The sequence below is a fragment of the Dendrobates tinctorius genome, unplaced genomic scaffold (assembly GCF_039654945.1).
Source record: "Dendrobates tinctorius isolate UK_male_01 unplaced genomic scaffold, ASM3965494v1 ptg000150l, whole genome shotgun sequence".
NCBI classification, from domain to species: domain Eukaryota; kingdom Metazoa; phylum Chordata; class Amphibia; order Anura; family Dendrobatidae; genus Dendrobates; species Dendrobates tinctorius.
In genome coordinates, this window is record NW_027361817.1 from 876,970 (window position 1) to 889,973 (window position 13,004).

At 45.2% G+C, this 13,004-nt stretch overlaps 1 protein-coding gene across 2 annotated transcripts in view; it reads left to right on the top strand.

Annotated features, from left to right (window-relative positions):
- The first annotated feature begins 7,869 nt into the window (after window positions 1-7,869).
- Window positions 7,870-13,004, top strand: part of LOC141049832 (hemoglobin subunit beta-2-like) — a 265,364-nt gene continuing 260,229 nt past the window's right edge. Inside the window, exon 1 of one of the 2 annotated variants that reach the window (XM_073546640.1) lies at window positions 7,870-8,015. The gene's annotated coding sequence lies outside the window, so the exon portion shown is untranslated. The remainder of the gene's footprint in view (window positions 8,016-13,004) is intronic. The other variant, XM_073546641.1, reaches the window with a different exon arrangement.

Genomic DNA, 13,004 nt, shown 5'->3' on the forward strand with positions numbered 1-13,004 from the left:
AGGCGGCAGTGACCATGGGTGACCGCGGGTGGGCCGCAGCCACGGGCTGGAGTGAGGCGGCAGTGGCCATGGGTTGAAGCGGAGCAGCAGCCCTCAGACGGTCGACTCAGCGCCGTCCCTCTGATGTCCAGGGTGAGTGTCTCTCCTGCCTCTGTCCTCCTTTCTGGCTCCGGTACGTTACTCTGGCTCTCAGTCGCTCCCATGGTCTCCTGATCCTTCTCTCCCGTTCTGCTGACTCACTGTGACTTGCGTTCCCCGCCCCTTGTATATCGGCTCCTCCCCCAGCCCATCTGTCAGTTTCAACGGTCCGTACCTGTACTTTGTCCTCCGGAAACAGTTTCCCCTGGAACCTAGATGACGGTGCCCTTGGTTCCGGCCCGGACACTCAGTGGGGGCCCTTTCTCCCACAAGGTGACAGATTCCCTTTAAGGAGTGAGCCAAAATACCTGTCGAGAGGTGTAGAAGTCTCATTGACAGTTACAGGAATCCTTTGATTGTGGTGATTGCCTCAAAAGGTTGTGCAACAAAGTATTAAGTTAAAGGGAATCTGTCACCTATTTTTAGCCCTATCAGCTGCCAGCACCATCATCAGAGGCTAATCTACAGCATTCTGTATTGCTGTAGATAAGCCCCCGATGTTACCTGAAAGATGAGAAAAACAAGTTGGATTATACTCACCCGGGCGTTTGGTCCGATGGGTGTCGCAGTCCAGTCCGGCACCTCCCATCTTCTAGCGAAGCCGTCCTCCTTCTTAATTCTGCCGCAGCTCTCTGACCTTTCCCGGTGCCTGCGCGCTGCAGTACTTTACTCTACCCTCAACACTACTAACACTATAGTGCCTACCTCAATAAAATATGAGAGTCTCACGAACAAAAAAAAAAAAACGGCTTGGATGTCACCAAGATTAACAAGGTCCGCGTCAGATGCTGAGGAACCAGGACAATCTGATAATAAATGGGCTACTGGAGCAAACCATTCATGGACAAGGCAAGAGAACCTGGATCTGAAGAAATGCTACTATAATGACTGACTGAGAAACAACTAAGCCACCGAACGTTTCAATAACATAAAGAGAAAGCTATTATCACATATATATGTTATCAAAACTTGAGATGGATCAACTGCACTGCAGATCCATCCCATATGAAGAACAACATGTGCAACCCCCTGAAGATTCTGACCCAATCCTGCAATTTGAGAGCACTGCAGATAAACTAAAAACCATCAATATCAGACTGCCAAAGCTCAGCAAAGAAACACCACTAGATGCCAATAGAGAACTTGCATCAATACCTACCACCACCATAACTCAAGCTAATGAACTGATTTATGCTACTATGATCGATCTATGCTCTATGCTGATCTATGCTACTATGCTTCTGAGGCTACTGTCTCAGAAATCATGGAAATGCTTGGCTATACAACCAGCAAGAACAACAGAAGTACGTGTCCACCTTGGAAAAGAAGACTGTAGACAAAGATCAAAGTGACACGAAGGGAAGTCAGCCAACTAACAGAAATACAGAAGGGTGTAAAGATCAAGAATAAGACCAAGCTGGACAAGTGTAAAGGCCTGACCCCAACTGAAGCCCTAGAGACTGCTAAATAAAAGTTCACTTGCTGCAAGACTAGGGTGAAACACTAGAGAAGCTGAGGCCAAGAAGATCAATGCCTTGTTCTCCAGAGAACATCCAAGGTGTACTCCCAACTACAGAGTAACAGCACAAACACAGCAACTCCACCAATAGCAGAGACTGAACAATACTGGAGGAACATATGGAAAAGGAAAAAACACACAGCACCAGCTCCTAGGAGACAGAGCAGTCGCTCAAGACTCAAAATCTAGAGAGACCAATCTCGGCACAGCCTGAATTGACTCGAGGTAAGCCTATGACTCAATGCCACACACAGGGATCTGTGAATGCTTGGATCTCTACAATGTCAACAGGAAATTAAGAACCTTCCTCAGAAACTCAATGAGGCTATGGAGAACAACATTGGAAGTCAACTCAAGACAACTAACACAAGTGGCCATCAAATGCAGCATACACCAAGGTGATGCACTGTCCTCATTGCTGTTCTGCATAGGTTTTAACCCCGTCAGTCAGATAATTACAGAGTATGGCTATGGAAACAAGTTCAAGAGTGGAAGCACCATCAGCCACCTCCTCTACATGGATGACATCAATCTGTATGCGAAAAACGAACGAGACATCAATTCATTGATCCACCTGACATGGAACTACAGTGAAGACATTGGGATGCCCTTTGGACTGGAGAAGTGTGGCCGATTGGTAATAAAGCGAGGTAAAGTAGTCAAGACTGATGGAATGGAATTACAAGCAGGGCACATAGCAGATGTACAAACATGCTACAAGTACCTTGGCATCCCACAGGGATACGATAACCATGATGAGGAGGCAAGGAAAGCAGCAAAATCCAAATACCATCACAGGTCCTGAAGAGCCAGCTCAATGGGGAGAATAAAATTTGTGCCATCAATACATATGCCCTGACAATTATCAGATACCCTGCTGGCATTGTGTGCTGGCCAAAAGAAGAGATGGAAGCTGCAGATATGTAGACCTGGAAGCTCCTTACAATACATGGAGTTCCCCACCTTAAGTCTAACACACAAAGATTGTATACCAACAGAAAGGAGGGTGGTTGAGGCTTGATAAGCATCCAAGCCACCATTATGGATGAAACAAGGAGTATCCAGGAATATATCAGAAAAATGGCACCAAAAGATGAGATGCTGAGAGAAAGTCTAAGGCAGCAACAACAACAGATCTGGAAGGAAGAACAGGAACATGAATCGCCATGGCAAGACAAGCCACTGCATGGGATGTACCATCGACAGATAATGGAGGTGGCTGACATGGAGAAATCCTACCAATGGCTGGAGAAAGCTGGACTCTGAGACAGCACAGAGGCACTAATCATAGCAGCACAAGAGCAAGCACTAAGTACCAGATCCATAGAAGCAGGAATATACCACACAAGACAAGACCCCTGGTGCAAACTATGCAAAGAAACCTCAGAAACAGTCCAACACATAGTGGCAGGATGCAAAATAAAAGCAGGAACAGTGTATACCGAATGCCACAACCAAGTAGTGGGAATTGTATACAGGAACATCTGCTCAGAATGTGGGCTAAGTCCCCCTAAGTCCAGGTGGGTGACCCCAGAGAAAGTGGTGGAGAATGAAAGGGCAAAAATCCTGTGGGACTTCAAGATCCAGACGGATAAACAGGTGCTGGCTAACAATCCAGTCATTGTTATAGTAAACAAGGATCAGAAGACAGCAATGATAATAGATATGGCAGTGCCAAGTGACAGCAACATCAGAAAGAAGGAATATGAGAAGCTCCAGAAATATCTGGGCCTCAAAGGAGAACTGGAGAAGATGTGGAAGGTGAAGGCAACAGTGATTCCAGTGGTGATAGGCGCACTTGGAACAGTGACCCATAAGTTGGAACAATGGCTATAACAGATCCCGGTAGCAACATCTGAGCTCTCTGTCCAGAAAAGCGCAATGCTGGGAACAACTAGGATCCTGCGTAGAACCCTCTAACTCCCAGGCCCCTGGTAGAGGACACGAGAATGAGAAAGGACAACAAAGACCATCCCCAGTGGGGGGGCGAGGAAGTTTTTTAGTTTTATATGTCTGTCTCTCTCTCTCTGTATATATATATATATATATATATATATATATATATATATATATATATATATATATCTTTGTCGTCATAAAAGGAGGGGGGCCCAGACACATTTCTTGCACAGGGGCCCCAAGCTGTCAGTGTCTGCCATCGGATAAATGTGCTGTTGTGGACCTGATCATGGAGATGATGGGACCACCAGGAGAATTTGATAAACCTTTATGAATCTTAGGTAGAAAATAAAAACAAGTTAATTGGTACTAATTGATACAGGAAAAAATCTTATTTTTATTCAGTAGATTATTCTATAAAGCAGTCCCCAATATATCATTGTATTCTGAAAAATGCTGTAAAACGGGGATATTTTTTCAGAATATTGTGTGTCGCTTAGGATCACTGTAGTGCTTCCTGGGCATAGGGGGTTTGCAGCATAATAAAAATTGTCCCTCCCTAGATTTTAAGGATCTAAGTACCCATTGTTAAGCAGCGGTAAGATTATCTTTGAGATTGTTTTCTTAGTATTGTGAAGGCTCCAGAATTCCTTTAAAATTAAATGATGAAATGTTTCTAAATGACTCCCTTGGTGATGAACAGGATAGAAAGATGATTTGACATTCACTTTTACATGTTGGTGTGGCGCCCCTGAGGGTTCAGTCGCCACAGAGGTACTGCACCTCCTCCTGAGGTGTGGTACCCCACCATCCAGGTAGGGTCGAGACACCTGACCACACTCCAACACCTGCATCCCACAGAAACACAGTAGTGTAGCAGAGCAACCTTCATGGCTCCCTGCTTGGAACACGAAGAGTGCTGGGAGGTGGGTAGAGCTTAGACTGCACTGAAGAGAGAGGGAAGAAGATAGGATTAGGGAGATTTGTTGGACTTAAAATTTTTGAAAATGTGCAGAAGACCCAATTTAATAGACTGTAAAATGAACATTAAAAATGGCCGCTGGCGCGGAGAAGAAGGGTGTGACGATACAGGAGGTCCTAGGAAAAGACCGCGAACAGTCTTGGACCTCCCCTGCCTGAATTACTATGTGACAGCAACATGGCCCACCCACCGAGGGGTTCGTATACTGGCTTGGTATGGAGGCGCTGGAAGAAGACACCACCCAAAGAAGGAGAGGCAGAAGCCAGTGGCGGGAAAGGGGCCGAGACAGGAAGAAGAATGCCAGAACGCCATGATGGAAAGAGAAAAGAAGTCAGAAGAACGGGAGGAGGAGAAGTCACTCGCCCCCAGGCCGCCCCTGCGGAGGCTGCAACTGCTGATACATCCTCTGCAGCGTCCGCCACCACCTTACAACCGATATTGCCATTGGATGAGTCCCATCCAGAGGAGATATATGAGGGCTCTGGAACAGAACGGAGGGCCAGGACCGCATCCCCGTTTGGACCGGGCGCAGTTGCACCGGCCTCCACTGATGACCCCGGCCAAAACTGGCCTTGCCCCTGCCCAAATCCAAATGCGGTCCACACCATCAAAAACTCCGGGAGTTGCGGCTGCCGCCGTCCACCACCAGATACCGGGGCCAGAACCGCGTCTGGGAGCGCCAGGCATGATTACCGCTCACGGTTTGACCCTGGTTTTGGGAGCGGAACCCACGAATAGGGATGGCCCAATTGACCTCCGCCGGCAATCCCCGACCGCGATGCCGCTGGCTGAGGTCCCGATGGACACAGAAGAATCGGACTCCGAGGTAGCAGCGTTAACACCGGCTGAGTCACCGATCACAGCCGCAGTGCCATCGGTGGTAGTAGATATGCCGTCCCCGCAAGCAGTTGACATTTCTATGGCTCTTTCAATTACCCCTACCAGTCCCTATCTCTCTTTATGGGAGGCAGAGTACATGCGTTTGGCAGGCAACCAGCAACAGGATGAAGACACCCAAAGTATCTCATCTGGTAGCAGTTCCCAGTCATCAGCTTCCAGAACCCCAGGAGGGAGCAACAATCATTAATAACTCTCATTACCCAGGAGGGTATTTGCACAGTTGTGCTTTGTTTGCTATTATGTTTTAGTTTTGCTTTTCCAGTGTTGCCCTGTTTTGTTGGCAGCCTTTCCATATGAACTACAGAGATCATGAATGCTGAATGGTCCAGAACTGTTATTGTACATAGTTTACACCTCTTTAGGTGCCCTCTCTTGGTTTTACATAGACACTTTGCGAAGATAAGGTCTACCTCATCTGGAGTATGACTCCAATCAAAGGACACTGCAAGAGATCCCGGCTGGGAGCGGTGACCAGCACTTGCAAGAATTATTGAAAGTTTTAATGTGAAGTATTTGATAATGATGTATCTTATGAGAGTAAATGGCTTTTATATAGAGTTAGGAATGTTTTGATAGAGAGATGAGAGATTTGAATAAAGAATTGAAAATGTAGGTGATGAACCAGGCACCACGGTTGTCACTCAGAGTTAAAAGAAAGTAGAAAATGTGCACGAAAGATGGAAAGAAATGTGTTGATGAAGAATACTGAAGTGATAGTGAGTAACAGACAATAGCACTTTGAATTACGTATTGTATTGAAAATTGCACTTTTGACTTAAGATTTTAGATAGTTAATTAAGAATTGCTTGCAACGTTCAAGAATGAGTGCCTCTCACATTGGGAAGTTTAGTATAAGAAATGTTTACTCAGCATTATAAAAATTTGCATGTTCCCGTGTTTGTCAACTTTGCTTGCCTTGCAGCCTGCCGACGTGCTGTGTTTAACGTGGGGGTATGTGGTGCCCCTGAGGGTTCAGTCACCACAGAGGTACTGCACCTCCTCCTGAGGTGTGGTACCCCACTATCCAGATAGGGTGGAGACACCTGACCACACTCCAACACCTGCATCCCACACAAACACAGTAGTGTAGCAGAGCAACCTTCATGGCTCCCTGCTTGGAACACGAAGAGTGCTGGGGAAGAAGATAGGATTAGGGAGTTAGTCACAGGAGTCTGACGAGGTCGGACCTTTGTAAGGAGATCCTCGAGAGAGGGATGATGGATGGAAGTGCTGCAGCAGGCCTCAGTGACCTGAGTCTGCTGGCACAGGAAAGAGACATTTAAGAAAGTCTGATTCTCCATAAGAAAGAAGGATTAGTATGGAACGAAGGAGTAAAAGGGAACAGAGAGGACGTGGGTTAGGAGAGAAACCTGCCTAGAAGTTCTAAGTGCAAGGCCGGGGCCTGATCCCTGAGGTTGTATGGACACTAATGGTTCTGCAGCAGACACCGGTGGAGTAGTGGGCTGTAAATGCACTACTCCCATCTAAGACTTGGGGGCACAACAGCAACTTGAATAGTGAGCCGGGACTCAGGAGTAGAGAGTCCCCGAAGCAGGCTACAGCTGTCTGCCGTACAAGTAGAGTTCTTGGGAACATCTGTCAGGAGGCACACCAGTGTAACTCAGTACTGGGAGTACTTCACACTTAAAGGTGCTAGAAAGGAGACGTTCAGAAAAGGCACATATGTTGGCGGAGTGTTGGAAAGGAGTGCTTCACCTGGCCTGGAGGTTGACTGAGTCCCTGACCAGGAGGACACAGCACAGAAGTGGGCACTACAGACTGTGAGTAAAGTTTTGGAACTACATGCCCTGGTGTCCTCCATTCATTCCTGCGTCCGCCTGCCTGGCACTGCTACATCCCCTGCACCAGACACTACACCATCTATGTGTCACTTCACCTATTCTGCCCTGGGGCTACAGCTCCACCTGTGGGGAGCTTCACCATCACGGCTGCAACACACCACCAGCCCCAGAGGATCTGCATGCAGCGTCGGCCTAACATCTCACTTGCCGAACACCACAGGTGGCGTCACAAACTATTCATCTAGCTACATTCAAACCATTACATTTCCCCCATTACTTGGGCACCCAGGGCCATGGACCGGGCCCCCGCTGCTGTGACACATCCCGCTGATACCGGCCCAGTACCAAGTACCCCACGGCCCTGGGAGGACGACGCATTGGGATATTACACAGGATCTGTCATTAACCAATATGTTTGCAGCATCTATTGCAGAATGACATTTTCTGCCATTAAACAAAAAATGTCTGCAAAGGGTTAATTTACATACATAGTGTAATTGTTGCGAGTTAGGAATAATTAAAAGATATCTATCTTAGCTGTAGGGCAAAAGGAGAGCCCATGCAACAACTCCGAAACATGTTGCGCAAATAAACCTGTTATTTCTCCATGATCTGTGACATGTTTTGGCAGCTTTGGGGGATGTACTGCTTCATTATTTACCTGTCCCTAATTCGTTCTCCACCCACTAGGTGTGAGCTCAGTGCCAAGAGCAGGAGGCTCACATTGGATTCATTATCACGCATATCGGAGTTGTGCCGCATGCAACCTGTCTAGGTGAGGGTTTTTTTGTCATTTCACTTTCATGCAATATTAGCAATTTCACCCAGGGAGCAATTGAGACGGAAAAATTTACGTTTTTCCTTTTAGCCGTAAACTAATACTTGTCTAATTATTCTGCACACATAGATATTCCTCAAAGAAAGAAAAAAAATCATTTTTAATTTCTTAAATATTCAGATTTCAGATTTATTAATCTTTTAGATTTACTGTCACCTTAAGAATTGTGCACACAATGTATTGTTCAGGCCACCATAACAGTTTTTTTGTTTTCACCTTCCCACAGTCAGCAACAGCCATAACTTTTTTACGTACTGCTGTAGGTCTTGTTTTTGCCAGTAGAATTGTAATAATTGCCCATACACATTTGTACGCATTACATTTACATTCATTTTTATTTGGTGGCAAATGCAGAAAAAACAATTGTAACATTTTTATTTATATGTAACTTATTTCAGGAGAACTTGTGTCTGCCTCTGATCCTCCTTCCTCTTCTCCCCTCTACATAAAACTTTATAAGTACCAGCTGCCATGTCCTCTCTCAGTTATGGGAAATCATTTTTCACTGAAGACTAGAGTTGAGCGACTTTTGTTTTTTTAGGGTCACGTTTCGTTTCGTGAAACCCGACTTTTCCAAAAGTCGGGTCGAGCAAGATCGTCCGATTATAGGGAAAAGTCGGGGTCGTCCCGAAACACGAAATCCAATGTAACATAGTAACATAGTAACATAGTTATTAAGGTTGAAGGGAGACTTTAAGTCCATCTAGTTCAACCCATATTCTATCCTAACTTGCCCTAACATGTTGATCCAGAGGAAGGCAAAAAAAACCCATGTGGCAAACAGTAAGCTTCACATTGGGGAAAAAAATTCCTTCCTGACTCCACATACGGCAATCAGACTTGCTCCCTGGATCAACGCAATATTAAGGAAACTAGTGTATATACCCTGTAATATTATACTTTTCAAGAAAGGCATCCAGTCCCTTCTTAAATTTTAGTAGGGAATCACTCATTACAACATCATATGGCAGAGAGTTCCATAGTCTCACTGCTCTTACAGTAAAGAATCCGCGTCTGTGAGTATGCTTAAACCTTCTTTCCTCCAGACGTAGAGGATGCCCCCTTGTCCCCGTCACAGGTCTAAGAGTAAAAAGATCATTAGAAAGCTCTTGGTATTGTTCCCGCATATATTTATACATTGTAATAAGATCACCCCTAAGCCTTCGATTCTCCAAACTAAATAACCCCAAATGTAATAACCTGTCTTGGTATTGCAGACCCCCTAGTTCCCTAATAACCTTGGTCGCTCTTCTCTGCACCCGCTCCAGTTCAGCTATGTCTTTCTTATACACCGGAGACCAGAACTGTACACAGTATTCTAAGTGTGGTCGCACTAGTGACTTATATAGAGGTAAAATTATGTTCTCCTCCTGAGCATCTATGCCTCTTTTAATGCATCCCATTATTTTATTTGCCTTTGCAGCAGCTGCCTGACACTGGCCGCTAAAAGTGAGTTTGTCGTCCACCCATACACCCAGGTCTTTTTCAGTGACTGTTTTGCCCAGTGTTTTACAATTAAGCACATAATTATACATCTTGTTCGTTCTACCCAAGTGCATGACCTTACATTTATCCCCATTAAAGCTCATTTGCCATTTATCAGCCCAAGCTTCTAGTTTACATAAATCCTCCTGTAATCTAAAATTGTCCTCCTCTGTATTGATTACCCTGCAGAGTTTAGTGTCATCTGCAAATATTGAAATTCTACTCTCTATGCCCCCTACAAGGTCATTAATAAATATGTTAAAAAGAAGCGGGCCCAAAACTGACCCCTGTGGTACCCCACTACTAACCGTGACCCAGTCTGAGTGTGCTCCATTAATAACCACCCTTTGTTTCCTATCCCTGAGCCAGCTCTTAACCCACCTACACATATTTTCCCCTATCCCCATTGTTCTCATTTTATGTATCAACCTTTTGTGTGGCACCGTATCAAAAGCTTTTGAAAAGTCCATGTACACCACATCCACTGCATTCCCTTGGTCCAGTCCGGAACTTACCTCTTCATAAAAGCTTATGAGATTAGTCTGACAGGAACGGTCCCTTGTAAACCCATGTTGATATTGGGTCATGAGGTTATTCTTCTCCAGATACTCCAGTATAGTATCTCTTAGAAAAGCCTCCAGGATTTTACCCATAGTTGAGGTTAAACTTACTGGCCTATAATTTCCAAGTTCAGTTTTTGTCCCCTTTTTGAATATTGGCACCACATTTGCTATACGCCAGTCCTGTGGTACAGACCCTGTTATTATGGAATCTTTAAAGATTGAAAATAATGGTCTATCTATGACTGTGCTTAATTCCTGCAGTACTCGGGGGTGTATCCCTTCCGGGCCCGGGGATTTGTCAATTTTAGTGATTTTTAGATGCCGCCGTACTTCCTGCTGGGTTAAGCAGGTGACATTTAACAGAGAATTTTTATCCCTGATCATGTTATCCGTCATGGGATTTTCTTGTGTAAACACTGTTGAAAAAAAGTCATTTAGCATATTGGCTTTTTCCTCATCCTCATCCACCATTTCACCCAGACTTTTTTTAAGGGGGCCAACACTATCATTTTTTAGTTTCTTACTATTTATGTAGTTAAAGAATATTTTGGGATTATTTTTACTTTCTCTGGCAATGAGTCTCTCTGTCTCAATCTTTGCTGTCTTGACTTGCTTTTTACAGAATTTATTTAATCTTCTGTATTTAATTAATGCCTCATCACTACCTATTTGCTTTAATTCGCTAAATGCTTTATTTTTGTCCCTTATTGCGCCCCTTACAGCTCTATTTAGCCATAGTGGTTTCTTCCTATTTCTCGCATGTTTATTCCCATACGGTATATATTGTGCACAGGTCCTATTCAGGATGCTAATAAACGTCTCCCATTTTCTTTGTGTATTTTTATGTCTCAGGATATCGTCCCAGTTAATTGCACCAAGATCATCTCTCATCCGTTGGAAATTTGCCTTCCTGAAGTTTAGTGTCCTTGTAACCCCTCTACTACACATCTTATTAAAGGATACATGAAAACTTATTAATTTGTGATCACTGTTACCCAAGTGACCCCCAACCCTTACATTTGATATGCGGTCTGGCCTGTTGGTTAATATTAGGTCTAGCAGTGCCCCCCTCTTGTTGGGTCCTGAACCAGTTGTGAAAGGTAATTGTCTCTCATAGTAGTCAAAAACCTATTACCTTTGCTGGAACTGCAGGTTTCTGTTCCCCAATGTATTTCAGGGTAGTTGAAGTCCCCCATAATAATGACTTCTCCTTGAGTCGCAGCTTCATCTATTTGCTTTATGAGGATATTCTCTGTTGCTTCCATTATTTTTGGAGACATAACAAACCCCTATCAGTAATTTATTATTTTTCCCCCCTCCCCTTATCTCTACCCACAGGGACTCTACATTTTCATTAGATTCATATATATTGTCACGAAGGATGGGTTTTAAGGATGATTTTACATATAAACACACGCCTCCCCCTCGCTTATTTGTTCGGTCATTTCTGAACAGACTATAGCCCTGTAAATTAACCGCCCAGTCGTGGCTCTCGTCCAGCCATGTCTCAGATATCCCCACCATGTCATAATTATGTTCCAACAACATTAACTCCAATTCCTCCATTTTGTTGGCGAGGCTTCTGGCATTAGTATACATGCACTTTATGTATCTCTCTGTACCTCTATTCTTTCTTAAATTATTAACTGTTCTAACCCCACCCCCCATGCCACCCCCACCCCCAATGTCATTATTTGTGCCCAGGTCTCTAGCTGCACTGTCTTCCCCTCCTATAAAAGGAATACCCTCCCCCCGTCCCTAGTTTAAACACTCCTCCAACCTTCTAGCCATTTTCTCCCCCAGCACAGCTGCACCCTCCCCATTGAGGTGCAGCCCGTCCCTAGCGTAGAACCTGTAGCCAACTGAGAAGTCGGCCCAGTTCTGCAGGAACCCAAACCCCTCCTTCCTACACCAATTCCTGAGCCACTTATTAACCTCCCTAATCTCCCGTTGCCTCTCTGGCGTGGCACGTGGTACAGGAAGTATTTCCGAAAATACCACCTTGGAGGTCCTTGCTTTAAGCTTACAGCCTAATTCCCTGAAATCATCTTTAAGGACCTTCCACCTACCTCTAACTTTGTCATTTGTGCCAATGTGCACCATGACCGCTGGATCCTCACCAGCCCCTCCCAGTAATCTGTCAACCCGATCAGCGATGTGTCGGACTCGAGTGCCAGGTAGGCAGCACACCGTTCGACGATCCCTGTCTTTGTGACAGATTGCCCTATCTGTTCCCTTAATAATTGAGTCTCCCACTACCAGAACCTGTCTGGCCTGCCCTGCTCTCCTATTTCCCCCCTTACTGGAGCAGACACTCCTCCGGCTTTCAGAGGACATGCCTTGCTGCAGCAGTGCTACTCCTGCACTAACACTCCCCTCATCTGCCAACTTAGCAACATTATTGGGGTGTGCCAGATCAGGACTAGCCTCCCTGGTGCTCTTCCCTCTACCCCGTCTTCTAACTGTCACCCAGCTAGCTGCTTCACTGCTTCATTGTCCTGCAGCTCCAACCTAGCATCCCCCCCTCATCTATCCCATTGAGCGTCTGCTCAGTGAGCAGAAGACTCCTTTCCATATTGTCTATGGATCTCATTGTTGCCAGCTGCACATTTAGATCCAGTATCTGGGCTTCCAAATGCACAACGTGCTCACATCTTGCACAGCAGTATGCACCCTCGACCGGCTGTTCAAGGGGTCAATGGGGAATAAAATGGGGATGGGGAAAAAATGGGGAATAAAAGTCGGCAGTGAGAGGAGGACAGGAAACACATCTACAGTGCCCATTTGAATGCCAAAAGCATCAATTCTTCTTACTTAAGCTTGTCAACCTTAATTAACTTCATAATACAAGTTACGCACTGAAAAATGGGGGTTATTT